General features: G+C 41.7%; 1 protein-coding gene and 1 pseudogene across 1 annotated transcript in view; both read right to left on the bottom strand.

The window, feature by feature from the left end:
- The window catches only part of LOC144580094 (tRNA (uracil-5-)-methyltransferase homolog B-like), a 48,185-nt pseudogene extending 24,994 nt beyond the window's left edge, over positions 1-23,191 (bottom strand).
- C18H1orf21 (chromosome 18 C1orf21 homolog) overlaps positions 1-27,230 on the bottom strand; it is a 245,989-nt gene that overhangs the window by 42,533 nt on the left and 176,226 nt on the right. The gene's annotated exons all lie outside the window — the stretch shown is intronic.

Raw genomic sequence — 27,230 nt, 5'->3', positions numbered from 1 at the left:
ACCTGACAATAATAAGCAATAGGGCAAGGATTCCCTATTCAATAAATGGTCCTGGGATAACCGGCTAGCCAACTGCCGAAGCTTAAAACAGAACCCCTTCCTTGCATGATACACACAAATTAACTCAAGATGGATTAAAGACTTGAATGTAAAACCCAAAACTATAAAAACCCTGGAAGACAACCTAGGCAACAGCATTCTGGACATAGGAATGGGCAAAGATTTCATGATAAAGACACCAAAAACAACTGCAACAAAAGCAAAAATTGACAAATGGAATCTAATTAAAGAGCTTCTGCTCAGCAAAACAAAACAAAAACTATCATCAGAGTGAACAGACAAAGTACAGAATGGGAGTAAAATTTTGCAAACTGCATTTGATAAGGTCTAATATCCAGCATCAATAAGGAATTTAAACAAATTTATAAGAAAAAAAAACCCCAAACAATCCCCATTAAAAAGCGGGCAAAAGATATGAACAAACACTTCTCAAAAGAAGACAGACACGTGACCACTTAAAAAAATTCACAATTCACACACTTAACATCACTGATCATTAAAGAAATGCATGTAAATCAAAACCATAATGAGATACCCCTTTGTATCAATCAGAATGGCTATCAGTCAAAAAGTTGAAAAACAACAGATGCTATTGAGGTTGTGGAGAAAAAGGAACACTTACACACTGTTGGTGGGAGTGTAAATTAATTCAACCATTATGAAAGACAGTGTGGCAATTCCTCAAAGATCTAAAAACAGAACTACCATTTGACCCAGTGACCCCTTTACTGATTATATACCCAAAGGAATATAAATCATTTTATCATAAAGACACATGCAGGCATACGTTCACTGCAGCACTACTCACAATAGCAAAGACTTGGAATCAACCTAGATGCTCATGAGTGGCAGACTGAATAAAGAAAATGTGGTACATATACATCACGGAATACCATGCAGCCACAAAGAAGAACGAGGTCATGTCCTTTGCAGGAACATGGATGGAGACAGAGGCCATTATCCTTAGCAAACTAAAAGAGGAACAAAAACCAAATATCACATGTTCTCGATTATAAGTGGGAGCTGAATGATGAGAACACATGCACAAATAGAGGGGAACACTATACACTGGGACCTATTAGAGGGTGGAAGGCGGGAGGTGGAAGAGGATCAGGAAAAATAACTAATGGTTACTAGGCTTAATACCTGGGTGATGAAATAATCTGTCTAACGAACCCCTATGACACGCATTTACCTATGTAACAAACCTGCACGTGTAGCCTTGAACTGAAAATAAAAGTTAAATAAAAAAGGTATGCATCAGGAGACCGATCCAAGATGGCCGATCGCTAACATCTCAAGATTGCAGCTCTCAGTGAAGGAGCGGAGAACTAGACGACGCCACACTTTCAGACAAATTCTGGTCGCTCACGAGCAGAAGATCCCCCAGTGGAGGAATCACACGGGTCGCCAGCGTGACTTTCATGGCCGGCGCAGCAGTTCCGCGGCGGCTCGGTGTGGCAGCTCTCGGAGCAGAGTAAACAGGACTGGCTCCCCTTCTGACCAAGGTTTGGAGCCCCGGGAGGGCAGAGTCGCCCACTACGGACACAAGAAGGAAGCCAGACAAGAGAATCCTGGGCAGAAAAGCACCATCAGTTTTAACGCCACTGCTCTGGCCCTGGGAACTAACACCTGGACGCCCACTCAAGAGACACAGGAGATTCAAAGACGACAGGAGAATAAATTTACAATGATGGAAAGAAACCAGCGTAAAAAAGCTGAGAATACTCAAAGTCAGAACGCCTCTCACTCTAAAGATGATCACAGTTCCACATCAACAATGGAACAAGGCTTGATGGAGAACCAGAGCATCCCAACGCTAGAATCATGCATCAGGGAATGGATAATAACAAACTTCGGTGAGTTAAAAGAACATGTTGTAGCCCAACGTAAAGAAACTAGGAACTTTGAAAAAAGTTTGATGAAATCCTATTGAGAATAGACAACTTAGAGAGGAGTATGAGTGAATTAATGGAACTGAAGAATACAATACAGGAACTCCAAGAAATATGCACAGGTTTAAACACTCGAATTGTTCAAGCAGAAGAAGGGATATCAGAGGTCAAAGTCCAACTTAATGAAATAAAATGCGAAGAAAAGATTAGAGAAAAAAGGATAAAAAGGAATGAGCAAAGTCTCCAAGAAATGTGGGACTATGTGGAAAGACCAAATTTACGTTTGATAGGTGTACCCGAATGCGATGGAGAGAATGAATCCAAGATGGAAAATACCCTTCAGGATATTATTCAGGAAAATTTTCCTAAACTAGCAAAGCAGGTCAATATTCAACCCCAGGTAATACAGAGAACACCACAAAGATATTCCTCAAGAAGAGCAACCCCAAGGCACATAATCGTTAGATTCACTAGGGCTGAAACGAAGGAGAAAATACTAAGGGCAGCCAGAGAGAAAGGTCAGGTTACCCAGAAAGGCAAGCCAAGCAGACTTACAGCAGATCTCTCAGCAGAAACTCTATAAACCAGAAGAGAGTGGGGGCCAATATTCAACATCCTCAAAGAACAGAACCTTCAGCCCAGAATTTCATATCCAGCCAAACTAAGCTTCACAACTGAAAGAAAAATAAAATCTTTTATGAACAAGCAAGAACTCAGAGATTTTATTACCACCAGGCCTGCTTTACAAGAGCTTCTGAAAGAAGCATTACACACAGAAAGAAACAACCAGTATTAGCCTTTCTAAAAATATGCCAAAAAGTAAAGAGCACCAACATAAAGAAGAATTTACACCAATGAATGGATAAAACAGCCAGTTAACATCAAAGGGCAGTAACCCTAAATTTAAATTGACTAAATCCCCCAATCAAAAGATACAGCCAAAATCCAACGGCATGTTACATCCAGACCTGTTTCACAGGCAAGGATACACAAAGACTCAAAACAAAGGGATGGAGAAAGATTTACCAACCAAATGGAGAGCAAAAATAAATAAATAAAAAGCAGGAGTTGCAATTCTCGTATCGGATAAAATAGATTTTAAAGCAACAAAGATATAGTGGTAAAAGGATCAATGCAACAACAAGAGCTAACGATCCTAACACCCAGATACATAGAGACTTAGATTCAATGAGACAGAAAATTAATAAGGATATCAAGGACTCGAACTCAGATCCGGAACAAGTAAACTTAATAAATATTTATAGAGCTCTCCACTTCAAATACACAAAATAAACATTCTAGTCAATACCACATCACACCTACTCATAGGTTTAAATGAAACATTGATTGACCATTATTAATACCCATTTTTTTTTAAGAATAAAGCAATATTTCCACTCACTCTCCCTTTTTCTCTTTCTCTTTCTTCCTCTCCTTTACTCATTTTTTTCTTCTTTCCTTCACTCAAAAAAAAAAGAAATCAACTTGTAAACCTCTAGATCCAGGTCGGCAATGTCTCTCATTGCTTGAATTCCTTCCTTCCCTTCCCTCGCTCCCTCCCTCCCTCCCTTCCCCCTTCCTCCCTTCCTTCATCCCTCCCTTCCTCCAAAAAAAAAAAAAAAGGTATGCATCCAAACCACAACATTCTATAAAATTAAATAATTTTTACTGCTTCATTGAAGGCATTCATAAGTGAAAACGGAAGAGATTTTTTTTTTTTTTTTTTTGAGACGGAGTTTCGCTCTTGTTACCCAGGCTGGAGTGCAATGGCATGATCTCGGCTCACCACAACCTCCGCCTCCTGGGTTCAGGCAATTCTCCTGCCTCAGCCTCCTGAGTAGCTGGGATTACAGGCACGCACCACCGTGCCCAGCTAATTTTTTGTATTGTTAGTAGAGACGGGGTTTCACCATGTTGACCAGGATGGTGTCGATCTGTTGACCTCGTGATCTACCCGCCTCGGTCTCCCAAAGTGCTGGGATTACAGGCATGAGCCACCGCGCCCGGCCAGAAGGGATGTTTATACTGAGTCCACAGTGGTGGAGAATACAATGACTACTAATAAGGTTTGATGCCAGTGCCTTGGTTTAGGCTAAGGCACCATCGGTGTATATGTCAACACCATGAAAAAGGCAAATAGCCTCTTTGTATCACTAGAAAAAACTAGAGTTTCAAGAACTCCCTGAGAAAGTGTCAGGGACCCCCAAGAGGTCTAACGGATCACACTTTCACCATAGCACCTCTCTATTGCTTTTGCACAGAAAAGAACTATTGATTACTTAATTATGCTATATACCTTATTTTTAAAAACAAATATTTTAACAGCCTCATGGGGGTAAAATTTACATTCTATGAAATTCCCCCACTACAACTCTATAATTAAATAATTTCAGTAAATTTATTGAGCTGTGCAGTCATCACCACAATCCAGTGTCAACGTAGTGCTATCATCCCAGAAAGTTTCTTTATCAGCATTTACAGGTTATCTCTGCTCTCATCCATAGCGCTGGGGAACCACAGATCTGCGTTCTGTCTCTCAAATATTTGCCTTTTCTAGATTCTTATCATGAAATCACACAATATTAAGCCTCTTAGGCCTAGCATTGTCCACCGGGCATAATGTTTTTGAGATTCATCCAAATCGTAGCATATGATGGTATTTTATTTATTTCTATTGCTAAATAATATTCCAGTGTATGGATACACCACATCCCTTGATGGACACTGGTATTATTTTCAGTTTGTGGTTATTATGAATAGCAATGTTATGAACATTCAGATCGAAGTCTTTTTGTAGACATGTTTTCATTTCTCTTAGGTAGATTCCTAGGAGTAGAACTGGTAGATTACATAGTAAGTTTATGTTTCACCACTTAAGATCTTCCAAACTGTTTTCCGAGGTGGCTGTACCATGTTACATTCCCGTCGACAATACACAAAGGTTGCAGATTCTCCACATCTGCACCACCAACACTTGTACTGTCTTTTCAATTATTGTCATTCTAGGGAGTGTGTATTGTGGTATCTCATTGTGGGTTTTATTTATTTAAAAAACATGATTTTTCAGGCTTGTTATATTTGTGTCTCCTTCAGAAAACCCACCTTGGGAACATCTGTATCCTTAGCGATTGGGAGCATTTGTATACCTACTGGTTGGCAACATTTGGATAAAGAAATCAGTTTTATTTGTTTATAAACATTTAACTCCTACTTTGGAATTTGTTTGTTGGGGAAAGGTAAGTTTAAAGATACCTGCTTTCTTGAAAAAAGAAGAAGAAGAAGAACAAGCAAACAAACCAACAGGGCTGGAAGGAGGAGGAAGAAGAAAGCAGTGAGAGCAGTGAGACGTGTGGTTCAGTATGAGAAGCCGCTCGGAGGGAGCACACCCAGCAGAGGGGGCTGAGAGCCATGCAACGTCCAGGTGCCCCAGAAACAGGAAAAGAGACTTAACTGTGAGATGACAGAGGAGGTAACTAAGATATTGTTTCTCTTAGCAAAAAAAAAAAAAAAAAAAAAAAACTATTTTAATGGTGTTTGACACTTGTGAACTAAGTACTCTCCCTAAAATAAACTGAGACCAACTGTGACTAAGATAAAGGCTTTTGACGGGGCCCTCCATAGGCCGTTCGTTTTTCATGACCCATCCACACTTGAACCAGAATCATCTGGGATGTGTGTTAAAATAGAGATTCCCAGGCCCCACTCAAGACATTCCAAGTGGGAGTCCGTGGAACTGAAGTCCAAGAATCTGCATTTTGAACAACAGTCTTAGGTTATTCTTAACTCAAAAAAGTTTGAGAACTGCTATTTCAGAGGGAAGAGACTTTACACTTAGTATTTCCTCACTGGGTTCTCTAGAGTCAGCTTTCAACCTAAGCCTTGGGGCACTGCAGAGCTGCCTCAGGGTCAACAGGGAGACCCACTAGACCAGCACAACTCTTTTAACTTTATTATTATTAATATTTAGGGGCTCCATCAATTGGGAAAAACATCCATTTCTCAAAAATGTTTGCTAACTACTGTGAGGTAGTGACACATTTATTTAAATAGCAAATCAAACAAGTCTTTCCTTTGCCTGGAGTAATTTTATTTCTTTATGAATAGAACACGCTTGTCAGTGTCTAGAGTAAGTGTCGTTCTCTTCTTAGTTTCTCTGATACTGAAGACAAACTCTCTGTACTGATGTTGTTGTGAGCTTCCCGATCCCTTGTTCTCTTTGGGGTCTCCCAAAGGGAAAGTGAGAATGGCAAGAGGATCTTCAAGACATTCTTGGCTGGGCTCGGTGGCAGGCCTGTAATCCCAGCATTTTAGGGGGCTGAGGCGGGAGAATTACCTGAGGTCAAGAGTTTGAGACCAGCCTGACCAACATGGTAAAACCGCATCTCTACTAAAAATACAAAAATTAGCCAGGCATGGTGGTGTGCACCTACAATCCCAGCTACTCGGGAGGTTGAGGCAGAAGAATCACTTGAAACCAGGTTGCAGAGGTTGCAGGGAGCCAAGATCGTGCCACTGCACTCTAGCCTGGGTGACAGAGCAAGACTGTCTCAAAACAAAACAAAACAAAACCATTCCCTCAAACCTCACCTTCTTAATTCTGAAGGGAACAACACCCATGTTCAGGATGCTGATTGAAAGCACTGTCTGCAATGGATGGAACCGCTTTTCTCCTATCACTTCTTTGTCTTTTTTATCCCATTCAGTCTGAGAAAGCTGTTGCCCTCTAACTTTCCCTTTGCAGATCGGTTCTGAATTGACAGAGTGGAAAGGAATCTCATTTTCGTTTTCTGGGTCCAGCAATAGGAAGTCTGTCTTACAGAGAAATCTCAGGGGCCAGATGGATGCTGGAGGCCTAGAGAAAAGTAGTGGGGATTAGAGTCTCGGCTCCTGGGACTGCTAATGAGGGCCCTACACAGAGAAGAGACACAAAAGCACTAAAGAGAAACTCTCAAAGGGTATGCCCCGCACACAGACTGTGAGCACGTGTGTGTGTATCTGCACAACTGCATTTCAGAAGCACATGAAAAGCAGAAAAAGTAAATACTTTGAAAACTAAAAGCAAGAGGTTTGTGGGGAGGTACACACACATTTAAAAAATGTGGCTATAAAATAAATAATCATTCTAGCTTTGGGGGAGTAACCCATAGCATGCAATCTCTAAGAAAACAATCCCATTTGATGTCTTATACGTGACTTTCTGAAAAGGTAATAACATGAGATGAGACACTGTTTCCTTCAAATACAAAGAAATTGTATCTTGTCTTCTGAATGATGGTAATCAGAGAAGCCATCGTGACTCTCAGAATTTCGGGATGTTTACAAATGAAAAGGCCCAAGCTGTCAGATGCAACTATTAACTTGGGCCAGTATCAATACAATTACCTGAAGCCAACACTTCCATTACAATTACCTGTCCACAGAGATTATTAGAGTTATTAGTATTTTGTTAAAATTAGTAATAATAAAGTTGTCATGTAAAGTCTCAGCTTTTTGGAAGTCCTTTTTCTATAAATTAAAATACAGCCACGTATCTCATTTTATATCAAGCAAACACGAAGTGGGCAAATCAGTTTTAAAGCACCTAATATTTTTCACGGTAGACTGCGAACATTTAAAATCTTAGGAAAGTAAACAGAGTTGTAAAAAAATGCTCAGAACATTTTTAGTTGCATACCAACAAATTTTTTAAAGTCATGGAGTTACCATGTCAATAAAGGAAACGAGCTACGATGTAAGTTCCACTGGGAATTATAAGTTAAGGCTATTTCGAAAAGATAATACATCCCCAAGTTTTCCCAAAAAGTATTACACGTACACACAGAAAATCAGCCAATTTGAAAGAACCACAATCAATTTTTGCCCAGAGTGTTCTTATTAGTCAGGATAGGGTGGGTTATGGTGTAGTAAAAAATGACCCCCAATATTAGTTGTTTATCTCCTGCACATGCTGCGCATACCCCACAGACTTGATGAGAGGAATTAAGCTCTGCTTAATCTAATGACTTAGCGACTTGGGTTAATGAGGCCCCATGTCAACAGGTGCTTTCATAATCACCATGGCTGGAATTCAGCAAGGGTTAGATGTTCCTATTTCGTTGGCCAAAGCATGTCACAGGACCACATCTAAATTCAAGAGCGTGGAAAAATATATAAACACTTTTAGTCTTCAAAAAGTTCCTGGAGAACATATATTATGAAAAAATTATTCAGGGCTTTTAAATATTTTTTCACCAAAATAAATTCATACTGACTAGTTATAACATGTTTGAGCAGAATCTAGTTCAAGGCACTAAGGATAACATATCAATTTTAAAACAGACCCTATCAGAGCAATAAGAATTTTACTAAAACCGAAGCAAGAACAAACAACAAATTTATGGTGAAGCTTAAGTGGAAGAATGGTGAAATCGCTGATGCTTGATGAAAAGTTTATGGGGACAATGACCCAAAGAAATCAGCAGGTTATAAGTGGATAACTCATATTAAGAAGGGATGAGATGATGTTGAAGATGAAGCTCGGAGGAACAGACCATCCACATCAATTCACGAGGAAAAAAAAATCAATCTTGTTCATGCCCTATTTGAGGAGAACCAATGATTAACAGCAGAAACAACAGCCAACATCACAGACATCTCAACTGGTTCAGCTTATGTAAGTCTGACTAAAAATCCAAGTTGAGTTGACTTTCCATTTGATTAGCTGCAGACAAGAGCAGAGCTTTCAATGAAAATTTTAAATAAGTTGGATCGAGATCCTGATCCACATTTCCTCAAAGGATTGTAGCAGGAGATGAATTGTGGCGTTACCAGTACAATCCCAAGACAGTCAAAGTGATGGCTACCAAGAGGAGGAAGTGGTCTACACAAAACAAAGTGAACCAGCTACTCAGTCAAGTCAAAAGTCCCAGCTACTCAGTCAAGAGTCAAGAGTCAAGATCCTGGCAACAAGTTTTAGGGATGTTCAAGACATTTTGCCTGTTGACTTTCTGGAGGGCCAAAGAATATAACATCTGATTATTAGGAGAGTATTTTGAAAAAGTCAGCCAATGCTTTTGGAGAAACATGCCATAGAAAGCTTCACTAGAGAGTCCTTCTTTACCATGTCAAGGCTCCTGCTCATTCCTCTCATCAAGTAATGGCAATTTTGCAAGAGTTTTAATGGGAAATCATCAGGTATCCACCCTAGAGTCCTGATTTGGCTCCTTCTAACTTTTTGTTTTCTAATCTTAAAAACATCTTTCTAACAAAGAGTAATTTCTACTTTCCAAAAATCTTGATGGGATGCTGAGGTGGGAGGATTGCTTGAGCCCAGGAGTGCAAGATCAGCTCGAGCAACATGATGATACCTCATCTCTTAAAAAAAAAAAAGCCTATATTTAAAAAATTCTTTAGGCCAGACACAGTGGCTCATGCCTGTAATCCCGGCACTTCAGGAGGCCAAGGCAGGCAGATTACTTGAGGCCTGGAGTTTGAGACCAGCCTGGCCAACATGGTGAAACCGCATCTCTACTAAAACACACAAAAAACTAGCTGGGCATGGTGGTGCACACCTGTAGTCCCAGCTACTCAGGAGGCTGAGGCATAAGAATTGCCTGAACCCAAAATGTGGAGGTTGCAATGAGCTGAGATGGTGCCACTGCCCTCCAGCCTGGGCAATGGAGTGACTCTGTCTCAAAAGGAAAAGAAAAAGAAAAAAAAAACCTTTAAAGGGCACCCATTTTTATTCAGCTAATATGTAAAAAGACTGCATTGATATGGTTAAATTTCCAAGACCCTCAGTTCTTTTTTTAACCTTCACAAGAGGATGGATGTCAGGTCCTCAGTTCTTTAGGGATGGACTAAATACTTGCTTACAAAAGTGTCTCAAACATGACAGAGCTTATGTTGAGAAAGTTTTATTTTTATTTTTAAATTCCATTTTACCATGAACTTTTTGAGGTAACTTTGTACAACCCTACTCGTTCTTAGGAGGAGGAGAATTGGAATATTTATGGATTACTTTAATAACTACCCTAATGCTAATTAACAAAATACGTAAGTATTCTTGATCAGAGAGGTCTCCTCTTCTGAGTAGTCTGATATGCAACTGGCAAGTATCTTATTTGTTACTAACATATGTGTATTTCACAGAAATATATTAAAAACTGTACTGAAAATTCAAACTGGGCCAAAATTCCATTTGGAGCTTAAACTTCAAAACAAACTGAAAGTACTTGATTAGCTTACTGTAGTGGAACAGGACTAGTTAATTATGCTAAATGCCACTTAGACACAATAGAATAGAGACAAAATCTGTGGCTCACACCCCAGAAAGCTGTATACATACACCCCCCCCACTTTGTTTTCTCCATTTTTCATTTCTCCTCTCTGATTATTAAACGAGACAAAACACATGTGAATGGGAATCACACTCACTGTGATCCAAAGTAAGACCAAAGACCTTAGGAATTCAACTATCAACCAGGCCTGTTGCCTGGGTCCCCAGGAGACTGCACTGAAGACCTGACTACCACAAAATAAACATGCTTTAAAACTAGATTTTTATGATGTATAAAAATATAGCCAGAAAAATAAAATTACACTTGATCAAAGTTAATAAAATATTATAACAAAGAAATGTATCATCCATCATGTCTTTGACATGATAACAAATAAAAACCCACTGTTTGCGCAGAATTGCTAAACTCTTTCTGCGACTAACCAAAACCTTGCCAGTTTTTGTTTTTCCACTAAATTGAGAAACTGCACATGTCAAAGCTAAAAACAAAAGTTAAATGATCTAGTTTGTCTTAAAGGCAGATCATTTTTCTCACACTCATAGTGCCATAGAAGCCAGCCAAAAATTAAAATCCGACTCCAGCCTTCGTGAACAAGCTGGACACACTCACAACTCTCTTTAATTCCAAAACTTTCTGTGCCCAGAAAATCTGCCATATTATTTTCCTATTGCTGTTATAACAAATTAACAGAAATTCAGTGGCTTAAAATGACACAGATTTATGACGTTACACTTCTGGCGGGACGCCTTCCTTCCTGAAGCAACAGGAGAGAACCTGCTTCACTGCCTTTCTAGCTTCTTCACTTCACCAACCCGCTTCCACTGCCTTTCTAGCGTCTACACATCACCAACCCGCTCTCACAGCCTTTCCAGCTTCTACACATCACCAACCCGCATCCACTGCCTTTCTAGCTTCTACACATCACCAACCCGCATCCACTGCCTTTCCAGCTTCTACACATCACCAACCCGCATCCACTGCCTTTCCAGCTTCTACACATCACCAACCCGCATCCACTGCCTTTCCAGCTTCTACACATCACCAACCCGCATCCACTGCCTTTCCAGCTTCTACACATCACCAACCCGCCTCCACTGCCTTTCCAGCTTCTACACATCACCAACCCGCATCCACTGCCTTTCCAGCTTCTACACATCACCAACCCACATCCACTGCCTTTCTAGCTTCTTCACTTCACCAACCCACATCCACTGCCTTTCTAGCTTCTACACATCACCAACCCACATCCACTGCCTTTCCAGCTTCTACACATCACCAACCCGCCTCCACTGCCTTTCCAGCTTCTACACATCACCAACCCGCATCCACTGCCTTTCCAGCTTCTACACATCACCAACCCACATCCACTGCCTTTCCAGCTTCTTCACTTCACCAACCCACATCCACTGCCTTTCTAGCTTCTACACATCACCAACCCGCATCCACTGCCTTTCCAGCTTCTACACATCACCAACCCACATCCACTGCCTTTCTAGCTTCTTCACTTCACCAACCCACATCCACTGCCTTTCTAGCTTCTACACATCACCAACCCACATCCACTGCCTTTCCAGCGTCTACACATCACCAACCCACATCCACTGCCTTTCTAGCTTCTACACATCACCAACCCGCATCCACTGCCTTTCTAGCTTCTACACATCACCAACCCGCATCCACTGCCTTTCTAGCGTCTACACATCACCAACCCGCATCCACTGCCTTTCTAGCTTCTACACATCACCAACCCACATCCACTGCCTTTCTAGCTTCTACACATCACCAACCCACATCCACTGCCTTTCTAGCTTCTACACATCACCAACCCACATCCACTGCCTTTCTAGCTTCTACACATCACCAACCCGCATCCACTGCCTTTCTAGCGTCTACACATCACCAACCCACATCCACTGCCTTTCTAGCTTCTACACATCACCAACCCGCATCCACTGCCTTTCTAGCGTCTACACATCACCAACCCACATCCACTGCCTTTCTAGCTTCTTCACTTCACCAACCCACATCCACTGCCTTTCTAGCTTCTACACATCACCAACCCACATCCACTGCCTTTCTGGCTTCTACACATCACCAACCCGCATCCACTGCCTTTCTAGCGTCTACACATCACCAACCCACATCCACTGCCTTTCTAGCGTCTACACATCACCAACCCGCCTCCACTGCCTTTCTAGCTTCTACACATCACCAACCCACATCCACTGCCTTTCTAGCGTCTACACATCACCAACCCGCCTCCACTGCCTTTCTAGCGTCTACACATCACCAACCCGCCTCCACTGCCTTTCTAGCTTCTACACATCACCAACCCGCCTCCACTGCCTTTCTAGCTTCTACACATCACCAACCTGCCTTGGTCCATGGCTCCCTTCTCCATCTTCAACGCCAGCACTGTGGTTTCTTCTCTCTCCAGCCTCTGCTTCTGTTATTCCATCTTCTTTTTCTAACTCTGATTTTCTTGCCTCCCTCTTGTAAGAATCCTTGTGATTATATTGTGTCCACTCAAAGTATTCGAGATAAAGCCAAGATGCTTAATTTCATCACATCTCTAAAATCTTTTACCATGTAAAATAACATATTTATAGGTTCTGTGGATTTGGATGTGGACCTCATTATTCAGCTTACCACAGTGTGCCCTCTGGCTTATAAAGGTTCATACCCATCCCACATGCAAAATGCATCCACCCATCTCAAGGTCCCCAAAAGTCTTGACCCATTTACAGTATCGGCTTGGCTCCTAGCTAGAGTGCAGAGTGCAGGCCAGCACAGGGCGGGGAGCAGGGGCGGAGATGAAACTGAGCTGTGAGCCTCTTCCAGATCCTCAGGCCCTTGCAAGACAAATTAAGGATTTGGGATTTTATTCCAAAAGTCATGGCGGGAGCCTCTAAAGGATTTTAAGCAGGAAGTCACAGGAGTGGATCTGAGTTCTATAAAGATCACTTCAGCAGCAGCACGCATGAGAACTGGAGGGAGGGAGGAGCCTGCTGCAGTAATCCCGGGGAGGAAAACAGGGCAGTTTAGTTCAGCATTGCTATCGACTGTGACTACACAAGGGTGGGTCTGAAGCTGGGTGGCAGTGGAGGCTTGAGAGGACCCTGGATAATAGAGTGAGAAAAAATTTCAGTTCGCCAGGGTAATGCAGCGGGGAGTGCCAGTGAGGACAGAGCAGAGGAACTGGCAAGACAGTGAGAAGACAGAAAATTCTGAGAACTGTCTGTTCTTAGGACTCCTTCCCTCAAAAGTGACAGAGGCTGGGCGCAGTGGCTCACACCTGTAATCCCAGCACTTTGGAAGGCCCAGCTGGGTGGATCACTTGAGGTCAGGAGTTCGAGACCAGCCTGGCTAGCATGGGGAAACCCTGTCTCTACCAAAAATACAAAAATTAGCTAGATGTGGTGGTGCATGTCTGTAGTCCCAGGTACTCAGGAGGCTGAGGCAGGAGAATTGCTTGAACCTGGGAGGCAGAAGTTGAGATGAACCAAGACTGTGCCACTGGACTCCAGCCTGGGTGACAGAGTGAGACTCTGTGTCCAAAAAAAAAGTGACAAAACTCAACTTGATTTACCTCCGCAGAAAAGTGATATATTGGTTTACCTAAGAGTAATAGAGCTGATCAGACTTGGGCCTGACTGGATTCAGGGAGTCAAGCGATGCCCTCTGTCTCCCTGTCTCCCATTTTTGCTTGTCACCTTGGTTTCATTTTTTTTTTTCATGACCTATTGGCAACCCCAGACTCAATCCTTCCACCTCTGTGGCCCAACAGGCAAGAAGGTCTTCCTATTTGTACCAATTACAAGCATCCCAGGGAAACACTGATTAGCCTGCCTTTAGTCAGGTGCCTACACTGTGTTAAGGGGTTGGGGGTCTTTTAGCAGGTGTCAGGGGTTTGCTGGGAGAGGAGAATCCATAGCTAAAACCTCTTTAATTCATCTGCTATGCACCCTTTGTATTAATTTTTTTCTATTAGTATACATAGATAAAAAATGTATGAATTCTGTTGGATGTATTATGATTTTTTAGAAGCTTTTTTTTTGTTTTTTAAACCTCTGTGTTTTCACATACAGGGGGTTTTTAAGTTTTTCACGAATGGGAAAAACGGATTGTTTTATTTATTATTTCTTTCAGCACTTCTGTGATTAGTCCTGGTTAACTGTGAATTTAGGTTCTTACTCATACAGCCTCTTCCATACCCCTCTGCAACCTCTCACCATCAGAAGTTGGAGTAAATGAGGGGAAGTCGATATTTTAACAGTGCCCCCCTTCACTTTCTTGGCTTTTTGGCTAATACAAGTGTCATCTCTGTTATGCCATAATTATTTTACAGTGTGGAGCCAGTCACTAGGTTTCTATACATAGTATGAACAGTCAATTATCTAATCTGGCATTGTTCTATTTCCAAGGTATTTTAGTCCAATGCTGCTAGGAAGAGACTGGTTGTGGCTAGAATTTGGGTTAAAAATGCACTTCAAAATTGAAATGCGGTTTTTGGCAATAGAGATTAGGCACCATTCTTTTTTTCTCTCTCCTTGGCTTTTTGAGAAATGCAGTGCTAGGAATATCGTCATTCGAAACTCTGCAAACAGAATTGATCCTGTAGTCCTTTAAAGGGGTGTGTTGAGCCCCAAGTTTCTTCATTTGCTTATCTTTTCAGCCTTTTAGAAAACTCCATATTATCTGTCTTCACAGTTGCCCTCAAAGTTGGTGTGTATTCCCCTAAGACACCCGAGCCGAGCTCATCCTGTGAATGAGAGATAGTGACGGGACTGGGCCCTCCTCAACCCAAAAAGGACAGCAGCTTGTCAGGGAGAAAGGGTAAGAACAAACCATCCATGTCCTCTGCTGCTCTCAAGGATCTTCCCTCTGAGGCGCTTTCACTAAGAGCCTTTCAAATTAAGCGTTCATTAAAAATATAATAAGCACATTCTCTCCATTCTTTTCACACACTCTAGGTCCTGCTAGTCAGTCTTAAGAGCCAGTTTCCTCCCCGCCCCCCCCGTCCCCCCCACCCCACCCCCCGTATTCCTTGCTTCTCCATTTAAGTGAAAATCTTTTCCTACTTGAATAAAAGGTTAAAGGACTTGATTAAGAGCTTTAATGAATCATATAGGCCTGAATGCAAAGTGGTTCCTGTCTTTCCAATGAGATCCTCAGAAACGTATCTTGGCAAACGTAAATACATAATCCTTCAGGGATGTGGCTAAAATCTTCAGCTGATGACTTATATAGTTTGCTAATTCAGTGACATGTACATATTTAAATTCACATGTTATATACAACTCATATTTAGAAATACTACTTTTTCCGTATGTACATTTCAGGAAACAATTTAAAGTTTTCAGATGCATCTGACATCAGAGTTTTCACAATCACTTATAATCATAAAATGTTTGAGTCTTCTGATGTTTCCAAGGCATATATTATCTTCATTTCTTCTTTTTATTGAGATGGAGTCTTGCTCCATTACCCAGGCTGAAGTGCAGTGGTGTGGTCTCAGCTCTCTGTAACCTCCACCTCCTGGGTTCAAGCAATTCTCCTGTATCAGTCTTCTGAGTAGCTGGGAGTACAGGTGTGTGCCACCACACCTGGCTAATTTTTGTATTTTTTTTAGTAGAGATGGGTTTTCGCCATGTTAAGCAGGTTAGTCTCGAACTCCTGACCCCAAGTGATCCGCCTGCCTCGGCCACCCAAAGTGCTGGGATTACAGGCATGAGCCACCGTGCCAGGCCTATCTTCACTTCTAATTTGAAGTAAAATGCAATTTGAATTATTTATTTATTTTATTTAAAAAACTGTTTAAAGACTTCAACTTTTAATTTATATTCAGGGGGTACATGTATAGGTTTGTACCAAGGGTATACTGCTTGATGCTGAGGTTTGGGGTATGATTGAACCCATCATCCAGGTTGAATTTTTAACTCCAAGCCACCAATACTCCACATTATTCACCACTTACCATTTTATTCTTTCAGAGTAACTGTTAACCCTTTTCCTGTTTAGAAAAAAAGTGAGGCTTGCTGCCAGAACTCATTTAATTTTATGTAAACATGCTCTTTGAGGCTGAAGCAAATCTGACTGACTTTCAATGTGAAAATAAAATATACAAACTGTTTTGGAGTTATTTCTAAACAAAACTAACATCAGAAGCATCTGAATCATCAGAAACGTCTATTTCGGAAAAATCAGATTCATCAAATGAATCTTTGGCCAACAACTCTTCAAGAACGATGTTAACATCACGTGTAGGAGTGTTACATTTTCTAGGACTTGACATTTTCAGTGATTGAGAGTTACTGTATTTTTTAAATGGAAATACCGCTACTAAAACTAGAATGCTATGAATAGGATGATGTCTTTTGTTTCCAAAGTCGATATACTAGAGTGATGTGAAAATAATATTAAAAGAGATATTGTGTGGTGAAAGTTATCTTGGGGTAAACGCTGCAGCCACAAGTGCCACCAGTGAGTATTTTTGGGTCAAATGGAACAGGGTTAAAACGCTGTTTACAATGACACACAGCAATAATGACTACATTAAAATGGTTTTTTTTTTCCTCCGTTAGAAACAAAGTTGATTCTGACAGAAGACCTCTGCAAGCATCGGAAGTGATCTTGGACTGAGAGAATGCCTGTACCATGAGACTTACACACAAGGTGGCAACCACTTGACTACAGTGTAATATTTTCTTTTTGAAATGGTGTTTCGCACTGTTGCCCAGGCTGGGGTGCAGTGGCACCATCTCAGCTCACTGCAACTTCTGCCTCCCTGGTTCAAGCAATTCTCCTGCCTCAGCCTCCTGAGTAGCTGGGACTACAGGCACACACCTCCATGCCCAGCTAATTTTTGTATTTTAGTAGAGACAGGGTTTCATCATGTTGGTCAGGCTGGTTTCAATCTCCTGACCTCGTGATCTGCCCACCTTGGCCTCCCAAAGTACTGGGATTCCAGGCATGAGCCACTGCGCCCACTTGAAGCATAATTTTTTTTTTTAAATCTTGTTTGGATCCTGGCTTATACCATAATGCAGTAGAAACTTTTATCAATGATCATCTTCAACATTGATTTTTACCAAACTCCAGGGGTTCCTGATTGATAGAACTTTCTATCAATGTTAGAAATGTTAGAGACTTTATCCCATTTCTCATTTCTCTAAATTTCATTTCAGTAAACTGCTGAAATGAAAACTCACAAATGTGAGTGCTGTATCTGCTGTCCAATAGTCATTTATTAGAAAACATGCTGACAAAACAAAACAGAACAGAACAGCGTGTATACTGGTCCATTCTACATGCATGTTCTCACTCCCTCTCCTTGCACCTCCCTTCTCAAAGAGTTGTATGCTGTCGATGATAAACTGCTAGAATACAGACACGATCATGCTTAATTTTTGCCTTACACGAGATCGTATGTATATTCTTTACTATGTTCCCTTGATAATCTGACAATGGGGAAACACAGCTTTTCATTCCTTGTCTCTTATGGTCTCCTGGAATTGTAAACACAGTAACAACAAAAATAACAGATCTCATTGCCAGCAGCCCTCCCAAGAGCCAGACACTTGACTAAGGCCTGTGGGCATGAACTGAGTTAATGCAGATGAAATGCCAGGCACAAGTCCTGCCATGTGGTAAGAGCCCAGCAGATGCCAGCAATTACTATTATTGCTGTTATTTGTATTAACTGTTACCATTCAGTCCTCACAACAACTATACGAGGTAAGCATTACCACAGATGAGAACATTAAGAAGAACATCAAGGAAACAAGGCCAGGGAGTTACCGGCCAAGACAGGATAGAAACTCTGCATCTCCATCTCTTTCAATAAATATTTTACATGCTTAAAAAAGCCAAATCTATATAAATTGAAGAGGATGCAAAAAAAGAGCAGTCCACTTATTCTTAAATTCTCCCTTACATTCCAGTATCTAAAGATGAGAGAGGTCTGGAAGGGACGCACAATTTTAATGGCAGGGCAAGAACCCTGGAAATCCCCCAATGGCCATAGCTGAGAAACAGCAACCGCCCCTTTCTAGCCCAAAGCAAGTCGAGGCCAAGCAAGTCAAGGAAAGGGATGAAGTGCCTCTAGTAAATAACAGCGGGTAGAGGGACCAGGACATAACTGGAAAGAAAGCCCACTCAAAAGGCAATCAAAATTCTTCTAAAAGGTCACTCGAGTTGACCAAGTAATACATATAGCCAGCCGTATGCTAGAGCTGGGTGATACTAGGGAGAGCCAGTTGTTATAAACACAGTCACATGCTGTGTAACAGCATTTCGGTCAACTATGAACTGCATGTAGGACAGGGGTCCTGTAAGATGATAATATGTATTTTTACTGTATATTTACTCTACGCGTAGAGATGTTTAGATGGACAATTACTTATCATCACGTGTAATTGCTTGCAGGATTCAGCTCAGTGACATGCTGTACAGGTGTGTAGCCTAGGAGTGACAGGCTATACCATAGAGCCTGGGTGTGTAGAACCTGTGTAAGTTCACTCTATGAGGTTCTCATGACGATAAAATCACCTAAGGATGCATTTCTTACAATGTTTCCCAGTCGTTAAGCAACCCATGACTGTGAATACGCCACCTTCATTCATCTGGCAAGATATCTGCCTCAGCGCTCAGCTGTTTTATTTTCCATGTCTTTCCTGTTCACTGTGCTTTAATTCTGAGGACCAGAGGAGGGTAGAATATCACTTTTTAAAAACATTAAAATGTGTCTAAGCATACCCTCTTCTTGAGTTGATCACTTGATGTTAAAACGTTATTTTTCACGTCATTTATATCGTATCACAATCCATTTAATGAAGTGTGCTTAGACTTCAGTGAAAATTATCTTCCAGAGTTGTTTTTCTCTCCTGGGATATGGGGGTAACTTTACTACGATTAGTATATACGGTGCAGAATTTCACGCAAGGGAGCTGTGACAGCAGTGTGACAATTTAAAATTATCATTTAAACGTAGTAAACAAATTGAACATAAACATATTTAACTCATTTAAGCATATTTAACATAATTTAAAGATATTAAACATTATTTAAATATTCAAACAAAACAAAAAGTGCATGTGACGCACAAATTTGCTGCTTCGTAGGTCACTGCAGCTTCTAGGACCTAGTGTCTTTTACCGATTTAAAAACAAAGCAAAAATTAAAAAATAAAAAGTTGTGCCTGAAAAAAATATATTTACATCTTATTTAAGATAGTACAAAATTTGTTTTCCACCTCTACCTAATTTCTTGTTGTAGGGTGACCAAGACAGAACGACATTACATAACTAAGTGGTAGCTTTTCCCTCAAATAAATATCCTGTATATATTGTCAAGAGGAAGCTGCAGTTCAGGGAATGATTTGGATAGACCAGACTGCAGTGTCCACGCTACTGTTTGAAGACTCGGCTAAAGGGCCCTTAATTTTTGGTTTTTGTAGGCTCTGGCTTAAGACGTATGGCTATGCCGTAGTCCTCTCCACAGCACAGTGCCCTCCTCCTGAACTGACAACAGTGAGTCCTTCACCAACCCTAGCTCATTGTTCTGACATCCCCGGTCACAATCTCCAAAACAGCAGTATCCTGTCATAACCAGCTTCTATCATTATTCTGTCTTGTAGAAAGTTTTATTATTTTATTTTATTTTTTAGAGAAGGAAGTCTTGCTATGTTGCCCAGGCTGTCCTCGAACTCCTGGCCTCAGGTGATTCTCCATCCTAGGCCTCCCAAGTAGCTGGGTCCAGAGGCACCTGCCATTGCCCCTAGTCTGGAGTTTAATTTTATTTTTCCTCCAAATTAAGTAGTTGTCTGTTTAGGTAATTTTCTTTGAAAGAGTAATATTGTAATCCAGAAATGAATGAGCATTTCCTCGTTTAGCCTTCCAAAGAAAAGTTCAGCCTCCAACAAAGTGTAAGGCAAGTAACAGAATTTAGCTCATCTGTGTACAAAAAAACCTTCAACCATGCTCTAGAAAATGTGCACACTTTCATTTAATGACCACTGGTGATGGAAGTGAGAAGCAAGTGGCAACAGGAACTGCTGCTTCCTTGTCCACGTTAGCGAACCCCCACCTGCTCTACGGCTCTGTGTCACTGCACCAACTCCAGTTCCTCCAGAGACTACGAAAAGAACTGCAGAAGCTAGTCAAGGTGGCATGGTATGCTCCAACAGGCTAGTGAAGAAAAGCAAAAGGAAACACCATGCTGACGCCCTCTCGTCCTGGGTAGAACCACTTTCTCCCTCCCTGTTCTTGGCAGAGACTAATCCCAGCGCCTTGGCTTATCTACATACATATCTGTCTCTTCTTACTACAGACTACGTTAAACACTACAACCTACTAAAATGCAAGCCCCTTAAAGACAGTGTTCATGTCTTATCCATCTTTGTATATAGTAGGTAACATGGTAGGTATTTAACAAAGGTTTGTTGGAGTAATGAACAAATGAACATTTGCTTCCTTTACTTGTGTGCTACACGGTTCAGCAACGTTAATCCCACTCAAAATGAAGCTGGGCACAGAAAGGGCAGAAAGACCTTTGGAGCTAAGGCACAAGAATGGGGGACCATCAAAGGGAAGGAGCGGTGCTCTCACTGTAGCCTTGCGTAAAATTGTGATTGTGGTTCCACGGGAGAAAAAGAGCAAGAAACAGCAGCCATCCCATCGCTTTCAAGCTGAGTTATAAGAACCTCAAAGAACTTAACATGCATCATTTCACTCTAAATATCTTTGAAATGTTTTTACCATAAGACTTTTAGGTCACAATGCTAATAAACATCAAGTATTAGTCTCTTATAATACTCACAGTGTCATGTAAGACCTTCTCTAAAATGCACAGCAACCTGGAGTAGTCAAATTCATGGAGACAGAGAGTAGATGAGTGGTTGCCAGTGACCATGGGCAGGGAAGGAGGGGGAATCAGTGTTTAATGGGTATAAAGTGTACGTTCTGCAAGCTGAAAAACAGTCCTGGAGATGGATGGTGGTGATGGTCGCACAACAGTGTGAATGGACTTCACACCACTAAACTGTACACTCAAAAATGATTGAGATAATAGATCTTATGTTATGTATATTTTACCACAATTTTTTGTATATGTGGTAAAAGGAAAGTAGCTTTCGAATGCTAGCAGATAGGAGAATGTCTGGGCTCTAGCCTCAAGGGAATCACTTCCAACCTTAGGCTAGCGAGAGAGTTTTAAAAGGTGAACATGGAATGGGAGGTGTGCAGGAGTGTGCTGGGCACGAGGTCTGGGTGTCTTGTTCTGGTGGCTGTCTTCAGTCACGGTCCACCTGGAGTGCAGCCGGGTGCCATCTCAACAATGGGTGGGTTGTAGATTAACTGCCTTGAGGCCATCTCTGGAATTCCACAGCTCAGACTTCAAGCCTCGTTGTCTCAAGATTAGCCCCTGGAACTTTCAATGTGGTTCATTCCTTGTGGTTTCATCATGGGGCTTGAAGCGATCAAAAGCTAGTATGCAGAGGGCCCTGAAGTTTCAAATGACTTGAACCTTCTTGTAATGCAGTTCAGCATGGGCTGGGTTCACCACAGCCACAAGTAACCGTCTATCTTCCTTTGACTTTAGCAGCCCTGGAAAACATCTTCTCTGCTTAACCAGTGTGAAACTCAAAGCTGGTGATGCCACTGCAGGCTGCAGTCCACCTGGCATCCTCCACTGCCTGCTCCACCAGCGAAATCCCAAGGACCTGTGATGTAGCTGGGCCAGAGAGAGGCTGATCACACCAGTTCCACAGTAGATGGCAAGGAGGAGAGTGTTAGAGTTCACTTCCATTGGCTTCCCCAAAATTGATTACAGCATCTCAGCACCAGCAGTGTTAATCTGGAAAAAGGCATCTGGAGACAGGCAGATCTTCAAGCCCAGGAGCTCTTGAAAGATGTGAGGTTCCCTAAACAACAGCTGGTAGGTGGACTGATGGTGGCTAAAACAGGGTCATGGTGCTTTCCTGGAAGTCAGGTGAGGTCAAGCCACACACTGCTCCAAGACTTTTAATGAAACATTCCTTTATAGTCTCCTTCTGAACATGGAGCTCCTCCTGACTTAATTCCGAAGGATGGAATGTGATGACAGCCATTGTGTGCCTTAGGCTACTGGTGTGGACTGTGAGCTTACACCAATATCCACCTTCATGAAGTAGAAGGCAGGGCTCTATTGGAGACTGTGGAAGGAATACTTCATAGTACTGTGTCACGTGAGTGTGTTTCTCAAGGACGTCTTTCAAATGGCTAGACTATACACAGATGATGTTCCCATCTCTCCAAGTTCCCCGGTCACACTCCACAGTCTTTGGATTGCCATCTGGACCTGGATTCACAGAGAAGGTGGACTTATATCTGTAGTACCAATGACAGGAGATGGTATAAGAGGATGGAGGAGACAAGACAGCCCCTCAGATTTGGGTGCAGCTCTTGTCACAGTGACTCCATTGAGCATTTGGATGTGAGATTCCAGTCTTTGTAAAATTTCACCTTGAGCTGTTCTTCATAGCTCAGCCTCCAGAGTAGTATCACAGCACCAGCCAGCCTTTCCTGCCAGGAATCATCTAGTAGTCTAACATAGCTTGGTTTCTTCCGATATTTTTGTCCTTTTTGACACTTCCTGGCTATCACATGGGTGATATTTCCCTTCCATACTATGCCCCAAAAGAGCCGTGACCAACAGGGTGGTTTTATAGCACACCGGGGAAGCAGTCATGGCTTAGAGAAGAAACCCACCACGGAGGCGAAGCACCTGAGGCTGTGTGTTGGGACTCTTCTCTTAATGCCTGCCATCCAAAGACACACTGACATCCACCTCTCAGGGCTGTGGTGAGAACAACAGGTCCATGTATATGGTGTGCTCTGGACTGTACTGAACACAGCAGATGTCTGACATGTGTCACTACCCTTCCTTAGTTTCTGATTTGAAGCGTGTCACTTGGTTTCTTCATGCCTTAGTGTCTCCAACCTGCAAAATCGAGGCAGGAAACCAAAAGGCCAACAGATGGCGAGTTTACTGTGGCGGGGAAAGAGTCACTTCCTGTTGAGCAGGACATCTCTACTACCTCCTAACACATGCGGCCAACCTGGGGCAGGTGTGGCAGGATGTGGGGCTCCTCCCAGTGCCAGTGTGGCAGGCAGCCTGGGCACCTTGAGTCCTCTTGGGGAGTACTCTTTCCTACTTTGCTGGGGGATCTTCTCTTGAGACCTTCCTCAAAAGCATTTATAATCCTAATCCACAATTTTAAACAATGCACAACCAAGGCTGGAAGGAGTTCTCACCCCTAGCCTCCCCTAAGCTTCCCATCCCCTTTTAAAATATGATCGGTTTCCCTAGAAGGAAATCTAGGCAAAACTATCCAGGACATAGGAGTAGGCAAGGACTTCATGAACAAAACACCAAAAGCATTGGCAACAAAAGCCAAAATAGACAAATGGGACCTAATGAAACTCCACAGCTTCTGCACGGCAAAAGAAACAGTCACTAGAGTGGATCGGCAACCAACAGAATGGGAAAAAATTTTTGCAGTTTACCCATCTGACAAAGGGCTGATATCCAGAATTTACAAACAACTCAAGCAGATTTACAGGAAAAAAACAAACAAGCCCATTCAAAAGTGGGCAAAGGATATGAACAGATACTTTACGAAAGAAGACATATATGAGGCCAACAATCATATGAAAAAATGCTCATCGTCACTGGTCATCAGAGAGATGCAAATCAAAACCACATTGAGATACCATCTCACGCCAGTTAGAATGGCGATCATTAAAAAATCTGGAGACAACAGATGCTGGAGAGGATGTGGAGAAAAAGGAACACTTTTACACTGTTGGTGGGAGTGTAAATTAGTTCAACCATTGTGGAAGACAGTGTGGCGATTCCTCAAGGCCTTAGAAATAGAAATTCCATTTGACCCAGCAATCCCATTACTGGGTATATATCCAAAAGACTATAAATCGTTCTACTATAAGGACACATGTACACGAATGTTCATTGCAGCACTGTTTACAATAGCAAAGACCTGGAATCAACCCAAATGCCCATTGATAATAGACTGGATTGGAAAAATGTGGCACATATACACCATGGAATATTATGCAGCAATCAGAAATGATGAGTTTGTGTCGTTTGTAGGGACATGGATGAATCTGGAGAACATCATCCTCAGCAAACTGACACAAGAACAGAAAATGAAACACCACATATTCTCACTCATAGGAGGGTGATGAAAAATGAGAACACGTGGACACAGAAAGGGGAGTACTAAACACTGAGGTCTATTGGGGGGAAAAGGGGAGGGCCAGTGGGGGGGAGGTGGGGAGGGATAGCCTGGGGAGAAATGCCAAACGTGGGTGAAGGGGAGAAGGAAAGAAAAGCACACTGCCATGTGTGTACCTATGCAACTGTCTTGCATGCTCTGCTCATGTACCCCAAAACCTAAAATCCAATAAAAAATTAAAAAAAAATATGATCGGTTTCATTCCATCTATTTAATGTCCTCTCCTTATTTTTATACACTCCAAAATCAACATTAAACAGAAAATTTACATATACAGATTGGTTAAAAACTTACCTGTAGATTTATAAATAGTCTGTAGTCTCAAAGGACAATTGGCCACGTAATCCATTGAACAACAATAATCTGCGGGTTTGGCCAAACCCTGTTGAAGTTTAGTACGTAGGACTTTAACAATGTGTAATTTCACACACGCAGGGCCTTTTGCATGTGTGCACGTTGAGAACTCAGAGCAAACCAACTTTGTGAGAAGAACATGGTACTTGGCTTATTTATACCTCCAATGCCAATCCACTTTACATAAGGACATCCCACATCATTTTCCAGATAGAGGCAACACAGTCATACTAAACCGCAAGCGACCATGGGGACTAGAATGAATGTGATGACCTTTCTGGAGAAGCACCAAACGCAGTTCAGAGAACAGGTGCATGGTGAGGTCTAGAGAACCAGGCCTCTGAAGGTGGCCAGATCTTTAGAAGCTAGACTCTGCCACTTAATGTTTGTAAATTCTGCAAGTAACTTAAACTCTTAGAGCCTTAGTTTCTTAATCTGTAGACTGAAGATCACAGCATCTCTCTCATGAAACGTTATTATCACATTAAATGAGAATAAGTAAGATAGTGCAGGCAACTGGAACATGGTGGATATTGAATAATTCTTAGATACTATTAATTAGCCTCATGAATAACATCAGAACATGATATTCTGTTGTAAATTTATTATTAGTATACATGTGTGCATATGTACACACCACACACACACACACACACACACACACACACATCCTGAAAAGTAACCAGGTCAACCTCAGAGTCTTGTCCTGAAACACTTTTCTTCTAACATCATGAGGTTTGAGAGCAAGGATGGCACTTTTAAGGGCAGTCTAGTCTAGCCCTTTATTTTACATTGTGTAACTAATGTCTAGAGGGAGTAAAAAACTTGATGAAGGTCATACTGTTAGTGGCAGAATTAAAGCCTATTCTTTGATCCAGGTCTCCTTTCTTTCTACTGTGGACCTTCTGTAACCAGCAGAACAAAAACAGGTGAATTTTCAAACCTCACCTAATTCCAGACTGTGTGCCCTGTAAGCAGCAGGTGAAACATGGCAGAGGTGACTTGCTCTGTCCTATGATGGCTGAATTAAAAAAGACTCCAGCTAAGGTTTCCAGAGATCCCTAATGCTAGCAACTCCTAAGCTTTTGGTTCATTCTACAGATAACTGGCTTTCTCAGGTTTGCTAAGAATCCCAACTCTTCACTCTCTCAGCTTTCCAGTTTACAAAATGTCATAGTATTCTTGTCTTGGGTTCTCTTAGTCTTAGAGAAGTATTATCATTAGGCTGGGTGCAGTGGCTCATGCCTGTGATTCCAGCATTTGGGAGGCAGAGGCTGGATCACATGAGGTCAGGAGTTCAAGACCAGTCTGGCCAACATGGGGAAACCCTGTCTCTACTAAAATTATAAAAATTAGCCGGGTGTGGTAGTGTGTTCCTATAATACCAGCTACTCTGGAGGCTAAGGCAGGAGATCACTTGAACCTGGGAGGCAGAGGCTGTAGTGAGCCGAGATCACGCGACTGCACTCCAGCCTGGGCAACAGAGTGAGACTCCGTCTCAAAAAAGAAAAAAGAAAAAAAAAAAAAGAGAATTATTATTATTCTTTAAGACCAACAGCTGTGTTCTATCTCTTCTACCTAGTCCAGTCTAGGCACTTTGCATATATTTTTAATTGTAGAGTAGTAAGCAGTAGTTGTTATTATTACCCCTAGTTAGAAATGAGGAAACCAAGTTTCAGCAATTTGCCCAAAGTCTCTCAGAGAGTTTGAATTTTGGTATCTTCCAATGTCAGAGCACAGGTTGTAGATCATGACCTCATTCAAGCATCCACGGTGAAATAATGCTAACAATGACTGCTGATCACCTCTGAGAACTCACTTTGGGCACATTAAACCTTATGATGCAAGTACTATCACCAGTTTTCAAATTTATAGAGGAGGAAACTAAGTCACAGAGTGGTTAAAGAGCCTGCTCAAGATCCCAAACCCCTGAGACTGTGTTCCTAGAACTCACCAAAGACAGATAAATATGCTCTGTCCACCTGTGGATTTCCACAATTTCTTTAGGAATTTCCCCCAACCTTGTATCTTCTTTCCTAGATGGCTTGTTCCAAAAGAAAACAAAAATCTCCTTGAACCAGCCAACCAAAGCAGAGACAATGGAAAGAGGATAGCCAGAGTTCAAGCAAAATCATTCTGAAAATATTTTCACAAGAAATCATTTTGCTAGATTACACTATCCTGTGCTTATAATTGCCTTCAGACATTCAATTCAGAAATAATGTCGAGGAGGTGCCCATGCAACTAAACATGCAAAACTAGAATTTGCTTTCTATCTGACAGCCTGAAATTATGTGTGCTAGGGGGTGCTGTTGAACAATTTTAAGGTTTTTGTCCATTTGGTATTTC

This window comes from Callithrix jacchus, chromosome 18 (genome assembly GCF_049354715.1).
Source record: "Callithrix jacchus isolate 240 chromosome 18, calJac240_pri, whole genome shotgun sequence".
In the NCBI taxonomy this organism is placed as follows: domain Eukaryota; kingdom Metazoa; phylum Chordata; class Mammalia; order Primates; family Cebidae; genus Callithrix; species Callithrix jacchus.
Note: the sequence above shows the minus strand (reverse complement) of the source record. Positions and strands in the feature narration are given on the sequence as shown.